General features: G+C 49.4%; 1 long non-coding RNA gene across 1 annotated transcript; it reads left to right on the forward strand.

The window, feature by feature from the left end:
• The first annotated feature begins 9,730 nt into the window (after positions 1–9,730).
• On the forward strand, positions 9,731–12,351 carry LOC112648800 (uncharacterized). Its single transcript, XR_003129329.3, has 3 exons — positions 9,731–10,046; positions 10,224–11,326; positions 11,427–12,351. It is a non-coding gene; the product is annotated as an uncharacterized LOC112648800 (long non-coding RNA).
• Positions 12,352–12,849: the final 498 nt, after the last annotated feature.

A 12,849-nucleotide genomic window follows, 5' to 3' on the forward strand; every position in this document is an offset into this window, starting at 1 on the left:
TGATGGTCCTGAGCCACAATCTCCAAATCTGATTGGTTCTGTGGCACGGCATGGATGGACACTGGATCCCCAACCAGAGGAAATTCACTCTGCTCCCAAAGGTCTTTTGGTGGACAGCCTGCTGGCCTCGTAGGATTTGGTAGGGTGATGAACAACCCCCAAACCTATAACTACTTACCTAACCTGGTATAAAAGGACTTTGCAGATATGATTACATTACGGACTTTGAGGTGGGGAGATAATCTGGGTGGGGCTGATGGAATCACAAGAGTCACTAGAGGCAGGACAAGAAGGACCAGGGTGGTAGGAGACATACCGTGGTGGCCAGAGGATAGAGTGAAGTGAGAGGGGCGCCCTGTGCCAAGGAGAGTGGGTGGTCTTTGGAAGCTGGCAAAGATGGGGAGACAGAGTCTCCCCTAGGGCCTCTGGGAGAAACACCAGCCTGCTAACCCTGGATTTTATCCCAGCAACACTGATTTCAAAACTCCGACCTCCAGAAATATAAGATAATAAACGTGTGTTGTTTTAATCCACTGCGTTTGTGATTGGTTGCTACAGCTGCAATAAGAAACAACAGAGATTTCAAATGACTGAAGGAATGAATTATATCCAATAACACATGGATATATAATAAATGAATAATATATGTAATGTCTATTTCCAGGCCACAGTGACTAAAATGAGGGACTGTGAAGAATGTTTAGCGACCTTTCTAGAAAAACCTTCCCTAGTTTGAGACAGCTTAAAGCCAGAACTACATTTCCCAAGATCCCTTGCAGCTAGGACATGAGCATGTAACCTGGGCCCAACAATCAGACGCATCTTGGTGAGAAAGCCTCTGGAGGCATTCTCTCCTAGGTTCAGGGGGGCAATCCCTGAGCTCTCCTGGCAGGGTCCCCTCTGAGTCTCTGAAGTGCCAATGGCACTTGCACTCACCAGTGGTGGGAAGATGATCTGGGTGCTGTTCCCCACTGTAGGGTCTCCCGGCCTGATTTTCTGGCCTTCCGGAAGATTCTGCAAGCCACAAGGTGTCCTTTGATTAATAGGTTTGCTCCTTAACCCTTGCAGTGTGGATTTTTTTCTTTGCAGTTAAGGACTCTGGTTGCCACCTCGCCTCACGGCATGGTCGTCAGAAGCCTGTCAATTTTAGCAGCTGGAAGGTGAAGTGTTCAGCTTTTCCAACCAACAGAATTGCTCAGACTAGGTGTTGGAGCTCACGCTCATTACAGCTGCAGAGCATCACCGCCAGCCCAGAGCAGCTGGTCCTCTTTATGCTTGGAGTGGCTGAGGAGAGAGACCCTGGTCACCAGAGAGGGGAAAGCTCTACGTGGGTTTCTGTGGCTGCAGAAAGGCCTCTCTGGGCGAGGCGCGGGTCACTGGCACACTGTTCTCAGACATCGGTGAGGAAACTGCTGGAAGCGTCTTTCAGGGCTGCTTTCCCTGGGGGGTAGGGAGTCCCCACATCCGGTTTGGGGAACAGTGCCTGAGGTGTTCCTGACTTCTGGGCCTGAGAGCTCTCGTGGATGAGGCACCCAGATGGGAGCCGAGCCTCCCTACGCCTCTGCTCCCAGGAGCTCGTGCTCAGGAGACACGGTTAGGGGTAAGAGAGATGAGGGCCGCTTCACCTGAAGTCATCATCCCCCCCACCCCCCAGGCTGTCGGGATTCATCCTAGGTGTTTTGGAGCCACCAACAATTTATAAGCACTTTGGAAACCCGATGTATTATGTGAGTGTCTCTGGGAATGAGACTTCACACTGTGCCTTCGCTCCTAAGAATGCTCTGGAAACCCTGAACACAGAGCCTTGACCAGAAAATTAAATGTTGCACGGAGGCTTTTGAGAGTTAAAAAGCATTTAAAGAAGGGGTAACAAATAGTTCATGGACATGCAGGAAGGCAGTTTTAGCTACTATAAAATCAAACCCACAGCTCAAAAGGATCCCACAGCCTCCAGGGAATGCTTTGTGTTCTCTTGGATCTCACAGGGGGCAAGCACAGTAGTGGTTTTATATATGGCATCACTGAAAGAATGCTAATCCCAGGAAGATTTTTTTTTTCCTTACAAAATATTTTAAGAAGAGGTTGTTTTTTTTTTCCCCCAGGAGAGGTTTTTGGATTACAAATGCCTAAATCCACCCTTCAATATTTTTATTCCTTTGGCCTGAGGGGAAAACACCCTAATCCAAAATCTCTAAAAGGGTAAAAGTGAAGACCTTGCCAATAATTAATGATTAATAATTAATAATGAAGATATGTATGTGATCAGAACTCTTCCAACATCCCTTGAGCAGAATAATTTCCCAAGAAATTTATTTTAACAGTTGTGTTTTAATTGGGGGAGGGGGCACATGAGGACACTAACTGATAAGCCAGTTATACTTAGGGGAAAACCAGTCCCTCACAGGGAGCCCTTTTGAGAGGAAAGCTAGAATGACATCTTGGGCACAGCCTCCCCTCCTTAACGGCCCACGTGCTTTATTCATTATAGTCAGAAGTTTAACCCCAGAGAGGGTTTGGCCTGGGCCTGACCCTACAAGTTAGAAGTTCAAGTAGAATTCTGATAGTAACCAAGATTACCACCCATCGTGATACAAGAATCAGTGGTCCATGTAAAATTGTGCTTTGCTGACAAGGTTGTAATAAATTGCAATCATTGCAGATGTGGCTACAGCGAATTTCATCTGAACAATAACTTCTTTTTTTAAAAGGCTATTTATTTATTTGACAGAGAGAGAGCATGAGCAGGGGGAGCAGCAGAGGCAGAGGGAGAAGCAGACTCCCCGCTGAGCTGGGAGCCCCACTCGATCCCAGGACCCTGAGATCACGACCTGAACTGAAGGCAGATGCTCAACCAACTGAGCCACCCAGGCACCTCCACTACTTCTACTTAACACTTGTTTTCCCAAACACATCTTCATTTACAGAAGATTCTTTATAGAAGGTCTCCAGCTCAGGGCCCAACCCACCACTTGGTATATGCAGTAAGCCCAGGAGACCCAGGGCCACCTTTCCCAACCAGGAACTCCTTGATCCCCACCCAGTTCACCCAGGAGCAAGGATCCCTATCCCTTCCCAGTCCTGCAGCCACTGCATAGCTTTTCTGATGGGCATTCTTGGCCAGCCTCTGGCCCCCTCAAGAAAAGCCAAACACTGTTCCCTCTCCTGCTCACCCCAGACACTCTCTTTCCCTGGAGCTGAATCTCAGAGCCTGGCAGTCCTTGGCCCCGTCTCCACAAGCCCAGGTGAGATGCATTTGGCAGTCGGGAACTCAAGGCACCCATCCGCCCACCTCATCTCCAGGTTCTCCAAGACAACCCTCCTTGACGTTCAGAATCCAAACAAGGTGCAGACTTTCCTTGGATCCCCGGCTTTGCAGGATCCTGGCTCCTGAAGTTCTTAGCAAGTCCCTGGAGCGATATGCAAAGGTCACCAATTCCTTTTCCCCAATGCTGGCACCAGTTTAATTCCAAGATGGTCTAACACGGAGTGACCCACACATTTTGTTGTTTGTTTCTGCTTGGAGGTGACCCCAGCCCTTCCTGCACCCCAGGAAGCAGGATGCAGTCACTCTTCAATAATCTATAAAATACCAAGAATCACCTACTCAACATTCTGCAAATGATAGCGAATGTTTTTAAGTACAATCACAGCAGGAGGACATGGTAACGTTAACTGTATCCTGCTTTGGAATGAACAAAACATCCCCTTTAGCCTCCAGCTTCCTTTCCCTCCCCGAAGGAATTTGCTATTGTTTGTAAATAGAGTATACTCCTAGCACCAGCTTCGTTTAACCACATTTCAAACTCAGGCTTTCTGATCAGTCCTCATAGGTCAACTTTGATTTTTTTTTTTTCACCAGTTCTATTGAGGTATAATTTATATGCAATAAAATGTACCTGTTTTAAGGATATGGTTCAATGAGTTTTGGCAAATGTATACACCTGTGTAACCACCACCATGCTCTAGATGTAGAATATTTTCCATCACCCCAAAAAGTCTCCTTTTCCCCTTTTGCTGTCAACCTCCCTCCCCACCCCTGGCTCCCGGAAACTACTGATGTGCTTTCTGCCACGATAGACTCACTTTGAAGGGCTTTGATTTTAATGAGAATATACTGTAGTAAAAAAAGTGGAGTTCTACATTTTCTGCTTGACACCCTCCCTGGAAGGGGACCACATGAGACAGTTCAACCTTGAAAAAAATTGCAATTTGTATGTTACCACATAAAATCTACCCCTCTGTTGACTTCCTTTCCTTGACTAGTGTGGTAAATTGTTTTCAAAGATGATGCCAACAATTCCTCCCAGCCCCAGACCACACACTGCTCCTCCCATCTAGAGGTGGAGCCTGTTTCCCCTCCCTATGAGTAAACCCAGAGTGTCTTTGTAACTTGATTTGACCAGGACAATATGGCTGAAGTGCTCTGCCAGTCTAGGCCCAGGCATTACAAGACCATATGGTACCTGCTTCTGGGCTCTTGGGGTTCAGTCACTACATATAAGCTCAGGCCAGAGTGCTGAATGACAGGTGTCTGCATGTAGAGAGGGACCCCAGCTAAGGTGCTAGATATGCAAGTGAAGCCACCTTGGGTCTTCTAATTCCTACCAAGTTGCCAGCCAATTGCAGCAGGTGATCTAGGCCAACCCGACCCAGAGCAGAAGAACCACCCAGCTGAGCCCAGCCAACCCATAGACTCATGAACAATAAACAGTAAATCTTTATTGTCTGAAGTTGCAAGGCCTTGGCATGGTTTGTTACACGGCAATATATCGCTAATGCAATCAGGAATAGTGTTGGAAAGTAACGCCCTTATGAAACCATGTTCAAGGCCTGGCATGGTCAATCGCATGCCGCACTGACTCACAGTTTGTTAAAATCAATCAGTTTCTCCTGAGCCATCTGAGCCATATCCACAGGCCTATTAGAATCAGGGAACCCAAGACTGGTGTTCAGGTATCTGGCAGGCATGGACGACCCACTCAGATAATTCCTGGGGCATTAGGCACACTCCCCAGACCAGAGAGAGCCACAGGAAACTTACTCTGGAGATAAATTATCTGGCCAGTGGAGAATTTGGCCTTCACCTACCATTAAGCCACAGGGCAGGGCAGGTATCAGCTGCCAACATAAGCAGATCACTTGCCCTTTCTTTCCTGGAAGACTCTATCATCTTCAACCAAATCTCTAGGTTATGGAAAAAAGATGTCCTCTAGCAGTAACTCATTTGAATCTGGGAGGATTCCTAATAGGATGTATGTAAATTGTTGCTCTGAATGTTTGAATAGCCAGGTGGCAAAAAACAAGGGGACCAGGGCTTCCTGATAACATCAGCTGCTGGTAGAGGTTGTTTTGAATTAGGTAAGGAGAGTGAAGAGAGCAAAACTACTTGCCCTGGTTCACCTGAAGTACCCAGTAATGGTGAACCCCAGAAGAGGAGGATACTTCTCTCCTTCTAGCTCAGAGTCTCAGGGTTTACAATGGTCTGAGCATATAGTCTGCACGTTCACGTTCCCTCTGCATGCACGGTGGTGGGCGTTGGGAGAGTCTTCTCCCAAGAAGCAGAGGAAGGGGAAGGATTGGGGATGTGGCAACCCCAGGAGGCTTCCTGCAAGAAATACCATGGATGAGTGGCAAAGATGAAGGAAGGGCAGGGCCCAGGCCAGCAGTAAGTGTGAGACCAGCACAGAAGGGGAGTCGAGAGGGTCAGAGTTTTCATATTCTAAATTGGTTTCCATCATTTTGGGATAAATCAAAAGGACTTGACCCTTTGCTTATGCTCCATCTCTTTGTTGTGTACAAGCATTTCACCGTGCTTTAAGCACAGCACAAGTGAGAGCAGAGTGGCTGCTGTTAGCTCTGTCTGTAACTGGAAGATGGCCACACCCTCTGGCATCAGACCGAATAGGAAAAAGGCCCCAGGGTGTCCTGTGCTGGGGACACCAGGTGACCGTACAGAGTCTGCTCCAGCCAGGAGATCCCAGCAGGTGCAGGGCTGATGGGAAGTGCGCAAGCTTGGCCGGTTTTCCTGCCCAGATGGAGCATCAGACTGAGTCACTCTTCCCTCCCTCTGCCTGAGGAGCCCCGCCACACATTTTCTGCTCCCATGTGCCAGCCTATCTTTTCCCTTCCCTTGGAGCTCTTCCCTTCTCTAAGGACAGCAAACCAATCATAACTAGAATCCAGAACACACTTCCCATGATACACTTTTCTTCCCATACCGAGTGTCTAAGAAAAATGGTCAAATGGCCAACAAACACCCTCCCCGCTTCAACCAAGCAAGAATAAAGTACTTAGCAAAACCAAGCAGCTGTCAAGAATTTCTAAAACAAAATGAAGGGGCGGAGGATCAGCTGCGCTCTAGGGTGAGTGTAGAGTCATCTCTACACTCATCACCTTCATAGACTGAGAAACCATATTGATATTTTCAAAGCACAGATCCCGAAACATATTTAAAAATGTTGAATATGGTTTTTGCAAGTACTTGCACACACATTATTTCCTGTGTCTCAACAGCTGCCTTCCTGGATTCTCCTGAATCTTTAGCACCGGGACACAGGGCTGGGGCACCCACCATGGTCAAGGTGCTCACAGGGTGGGTGCGTGTGGCATGACATGTGCATGCCCCAAAGGCTTTCCTGTCCTTCACTGATCTTGTTGGCCGATAACTGTCTGATGACGTTTTAGAGACAGCACTTTAATCTCCACGTGGTGCAGTAAAGCAGCCTCATTGGCTGGGGATGTTCCTCAAGCACATTATTAGGGTGAAGTTTACTTTTGGACTCTTTTGGTCACAAGCTGCAGAAACCTGTTTGAATTGGCTCAAGTGAAAAGGAGGCATTTACACCAGGATAAACTGGTGTCTTGGGGAAGCCAAGGGTGAGATGGGCAAGCAGTCTTGAGAGGGACTGGAACCAGAACAAACACTCATCCCAAACAGATGTGACGTTTTTGCAATCTGGGGAGGATGCCTGAATCTTGCAAGGCACAGACATAGTTAGGAAGCCTGAGGAGCTCAGTGGAATAGGGCGACCCCATGAGGGGTTGGGGGACAGACCTGATAGCCAGGAAAAATGCCCTATTATATATACAAACTGAATGAGTGCTAAAGAAAGCATAGCAGATGGGACAGATGAGTCAACATATGCCACCGATAGCATTTGAAAATTCACTTTATTTAATTCGCTGAAGTAAGTTCCATATGAATTAAAGAGTAAACATTTTTTAAAATAATTTTTAAAGTATATCATTGGAGCACCTGGTGGCTCAGTCGGTTAAGTGTCTGCCTTCAGCTCGGGTCATGATCCTGGGGTCCTGGGATTGAGCCCCTCATTGGGGTCCCTGCTCAGCAAGGAGTCTGCTTCTCCCTCTTCTGCTCTCCCTGCCTGTGCTCTCTCTCCTTCTCTGTGTCAAATAGATGAAAAACAATCTTTTAAATAAATAAAAATATATCATAGATACTGAAATAAAATATAAATGAATATTAATTAAGGCTTTAATGAAAAGAAGGGAATAACTACTAACCCTGGAAACCACACGGGAACATCATAAAGCAATGTTGACCAGGATTGACATTTGTTGAGAGTTTACCATCTAAGTCTCAATTTTAAAGCACTTTGTCCACATTATCTTGTATATCTTCCAATCTTATGGAAGTGGTACCATTGTTCTCATTTTTAAAGGTGAATAAACTGAGGCAGAGAGATGTCCAGTAACTCACTCAAGATCATACAGAAAGGTGTGGAGCTTTATATCTGGAATGTGCCCCCAAAGCCAATGCTGGAACCCTCTGTCTGAGCTCTCCACCACATGAACTTTTTTTTTTTAACCACATGAATTTAAATAGGCTTACATGGGGCTGCTGGGTGGCTCAGTTGGTCAAGCATCCGACTCTTGATTTTGTCTCACATTATGATCTCACGGTGGTGAGATCAAGCTCCAGGCCAGGCTGTGAGCTTGGCACAGAGTCTCCTTGGGATTCTCTCTCTCCCTCTCCCTCTGCCCCTCCCTCCCACTCCCATGCTCTCTCCCTCCCTAAAATACATATATCAATAAATAAATAAAATCTTTAAAATAGGCTTCCAGGGGCCAAGTTTGTTCACTCATTCATTGAACTCACACTGAGGGACAGACACGGCTTGAGGCACTGGATGTGTAATGATGGATTGGCAGCCATGGCACCTGACCTCATGGAGGTTATGCTCTATACTCCAGAATCTAGAAAAGGTACAGAGCAGATTTACAAACTAATGAAAGAATTTCTGATTGTAGTAAGTGCTTTGAGGAAGAAAATATAGGGCTCTGTGATGAATAGTGATTGGGATAGGGGGCCTGGCCCTGACTGGGTGGTTGGGGAGGGTCAGAGGAGGGAGCCTGGCCGGTGGATGAGTTTTGTGGCATCAGGGAACAAGAGGAATCCAGAAGGACTCAGGTTCTGGGCTAGGGTGGATTGCAGTATCACCTAATGTGACCAGAGAAAGTACAGCAGGTTTGTAGAAGAAAAACTAGGATCCCATCTTGACATGTTAAAATCTTTTTTTTTTTTTTTTTTTAGCTAGAGTGCTCAGGGCGGGTGGGGGCGGGGGGGGCAGAGGGAGAGAAAGAGAATCCCCAGCAGGCTCCATGCTCAGGGTGGAGCCCAAAGTGGGGTTTGATCACACAAATCCTGATATCATGACCTGAACAGAAATCAAGAGTCAGATATTTAACTGATTGAGCCACCCAGGCACACTCTGACATATTAAAGCTGAGTAGGACACCCAATTGTGCTTTATAACCCCTAATACATACATAGTGAGCATCACAAAGCATTAACATCAGGCATATTGACAAGAAAACGCACTGACCTTCCAGTAGATGTGTGGGCAAAGGGTGAGAAAACACAATTTAGAAATGGGAAGTCAGAGCGCCTGGGTGGCTCAGTCAGTAAAGCATCTGCCTTCGGCTTAGGTCATGATCTCAGGGTCCTGGGAGTGAGCCTCACATTGGGCTCCCTGCTCAGCACAAAGTCTGCTTCTCCCTCTGCTCCCCATTCATGCTCTCTCTTGCTATCTCTCTCCTTCTCTCTCAAATAAATAAATAAAATCTGTTAGAAATGGGAAAACAGTGAACAAACATGGGAAAATATTCAGTATCACTAGTAGGCCAAGAATCCAGCTTGAAATACTGATAAGGCCACACATTTGTAACTATTGAATTAGAAAAATACTTTTTTTAAAAATTTTTATTTATTTATGATAGTCACACAGAGAGAGAGAGAGAGGCAGAGACACAGGCAGAAGGAGAAGCAGGCTCCATGCCGGGAGCCCGACATGGGACTCGATCCCGGGTCTCCAGGATCGTGCCCTGGGCCAAACCGCTGTGCCACCCAGGGATCCAAAAAATACTTTTAAAAGAGGAATATCCAGCGGAGCCAGGGCGGCTTGGGTACTCCTCACACATTGACGGTGATGTCATAACACGGCACACATACTTTGGAAAGAAATTTGCCAAGTGTCAGAAAAACTCCTATATCCATTGACCTCATTTTTTTCACTTTGGGAGTTCTTTCTCTCTTTAGGAAAAGAGACTGTGTGCCCCTGGTATCGACCACAGGGGAAAATTTGAGCACAAAGATGAAGCAGTAGGGAGACAGTCATGGATGTGGTGGGCCATCTGCTCGGTCCCAGTGTGACAAGGCCTTCATCCACGACAGCGGGTTTGCTTGGGGTGGTGGGAGGTTCCTCCTGGCCACTGCGTAGATGCCCATAGAAGCAGAGGAGGCAGGGAGGCCACAGCCGGCCTCGGGCCTCTCGTGGGCTGCAGGCCTGGGCGCCCACAAGGAACTCATCTGGGTGCTGCACGTTCTTCACGCCCCCGCTCTGCATGGGCTTCGTCTTCAGCACACTTGAAATCGCAAGTGAAGTGGCTCAAGGTCATCTGGCGTTCAGCTTCTCAGCATGCCGTGTGGTGTTCGCTGCAGAGCACACCCCCAGCTGCTGACACGGTCACTAGGCAGTTTCCCTGGTGACTGCTAAAGCCGACCTGGAATGCGCTCTCTGTCTCCAGTGGTGAGCTGGAAATCAGCGGTCTTGGGGGGACGGGGGGGGGGGGGGGGGGGGGGGGGGGGGGGGGATTGTTCTGTAAGAGTCAAATGACCTCCCAGTGTTTCCATCTGTGAGAGGAGGCGGGATCTCCGCCCTGCCTCCCGGAGAGCCTGGTGAGTACAGTCTCATGACCCCTTGCAGCAGCTCTGGCCAAGGACGCTCAAAAAATCGCCCTGGCGAGTCAAACTGACCAGAGACTGGCCAAGGGAATCAGAGGAGGTGCACAGGAACGCTCCCATCACACCACAGAAAACTGAGCATCCGGAATCACTTCACCCTCCTTCCCATGACCAGCCACCCTCCCCGGAGAGACTCCTGTGTCCAAGTCGGAGAGCACTTGGGAGCACCCCAGGACCCTGAACCAGACCTGGGTTGTGTTTCTGGGTGCCGCCAAGCCAGCAGTCTGGGGATGGAGCTGCCACAGGAGGCCAGGGCAGGTGGCTCTTTGGAGAAGTGCCAGGGAGACGGACGGAGCACCCCCAGAACACTCACTGTCAGCCTCTGCTAACCTGCTGGGTACCCAACGTTTTCTGGAACCAGCTGTGTTCACTTGTCCCCAGTTTGGTCTCCCAGGAACACAGCAGCTAGATGCACCTCCCGGTGGCCACACACCTGCACCCTTATGCCCAGTGTGATGCGGACATCTGGGAGCGTGCCTCCAAACACCACAGAAGCCTGGGATCACTGTGTAAGAATGCTCTGACACAGATTCTGAATGCGTGGTGCTCTGCGCTCCTCCACCCCCACCTTGCTCTGACACCCAGCCCAGGACAGGCTGCTGAGCCCTCCTTAGAGATCCCGACTTGGCTTGTCACCACCCCCCAGCCCCCACCCCCACCGCCGTGCCTGCTATGTGGATCTGGCTGCACTCCTCCTGCAGATCCGTGGCCCTGGACCAGTGAGCCGTGGCTGGAGGTCCAGCCAGAGAGGCCTGGATTTCTCTCCTGAATCAGGGAACAGGCCCTGGCAGCTGTGCGGAGGGCCAGGAAGACGGGAGCTGGTGGCGGGAAGGCTGCAGAAAGGGCAGAGCACCTCCGTAGGGAGCTGCGGGAAGCACCTGTTTCCCCCCTCCCCAAAGTGTGGTCAGGGGCTGGGTGGAGAAATCAGCCCTACAAGCCCCCTGGAGCGACTAGTGTCCTGAATCTCTACAACCACATTTATTCCAAGGCTCTCGACAAGGAAGTCCCCAGCTAGAGAGACCCTGCCACCCAGACCTGTGCATCTGATCCTGGCGGGGCTTACAGGTAGGGGAGCATCCCCAGGGGCGGGCCTGACTTATTTCCTCTGACGCCAGAAGGAGGAAGCCGGTGTTTCCTGTTGTCTCACTCTTGCTCTCTCTCTCAGATGCTTGAGGACCCAAGGCTGAGAGCCCCGCAGCAATCCTGATCCCATCACTGCTGGTCACAATGGAGTCCTGAGCCTCACGAGCCCCCTGCTCTGTACGGCCCCGAAAGGCTGTTTATTAATAAGACCCCTGGGTTCTCACCCCAGACTCAGTGAATCAAAGTCTTCAGACCTGGAGCCCCAACTCTGTGTTTTTAAGGGTCCCAGGAAATTCTGAGGCACAGACTGGGGTGGGGACCACGGAGCCTGGTTAGCCCATCATGTCCAGATATGGAGAGGCCCCTGCAAGGTGTCTTGCTGAAGCCACACAGCTCTTAGCGACAGTTGTGGCTGGGCTCTTTCCTCCCCAAACAAGGTGAAATCCCCAGGTAAGACCCTTCCTTGCAGTCATGCTGGCACGAGGGTGCTGATCCTTCCCGGTGCTCCTGGGGAACGCAGTTGACATTTATTTAGTATTTGAGCTAGGCCCTTGGACGTTGCCCTTTTAACCACACCCCGGTGGAGGCACACAATTATGTATATATTAAAAGTTTTTAATCATGCAAAAGGAGGACAGAAAGACACTCCTGAGACAGACTTTCCATTTCTGGCTGCATGATCAATTTCCTGTCACTGGATGTGGTTCCCGGCTCACCTCCCTAAGGCTCATACCAGGAGAAAGCTGGCGCTGACAAGCATTCTCTGAAAAGGAGAGTTCGTTTCTTCTACTCTTGAGCCTCAAAGGAGCCAGCATGCAGACAGGGACACTTGGGTGGCTCGGTGGTTGAGCATCTGCCTTCGACTCAGGTCGTGATCCCAGGGTCCTGGGATCGAGTCCTGCATTGGGCTCCCCAGAGGGAGCCTGCTTCTCCCTCTGCCTGTCTCTCTGCCTCTCTCTGTGCGTCTCTCATGAATAAATAAATAAAATATTTTTAAAAAAGGAGGAATAAGGCATATGGATATCGAATTGCCATCTCTGTGATAGATAAAGCTGATATTGGAGAACATGGCTTGTCCTGGAAGTGAGTAGGTCCCCCCTACCTTACAGTCAACTCTGGACCAGGGCAGCCTCCAGATGGTGAGAGAGGCAGATGCCAGTTCCCCTAAACCATGAACCATGGACCAGCAGACCACAGTGTGTGCTGTCTCCCGGGGCCGAGTCGGCAGGTTGGAGGGAGACCAGGGCGTTGCCCTAATGGTACCTGGAAAGCTGGTCCTTCCCACAGTTGGAAGGCAACATGAAGAGAGGGGAATCACCGAAGGGGTATATTCCCTTCCTTGCTCAGCTTCTGTTCCCTGCATGTTTCCCTAGGACCTATGCAGGGAGGCGACAGTGGGCTGAGGCCTGATTAGATGTTCCTCGTTCTCCATCCTGATCACCTTACACCTGCCCACCACGCCCGCACCTTCCTCCCTCGCCTGCTGCCAGACGTCATCACCTCCC

The sequence above is a fragment of the Canis lupus genome, chromosome 7, assembly GCF_003254725.2.
Source record: "Canis lupus dingo isolate Sandy chromosome 7, ASM325472v2, whole genome shotgun sequence".
NCBI classification, from domain to species: Eukaryota; Metazoa; Chordata; class Mammalia; order Carnivora; family Canidae; genus Canis; species Canis lupus.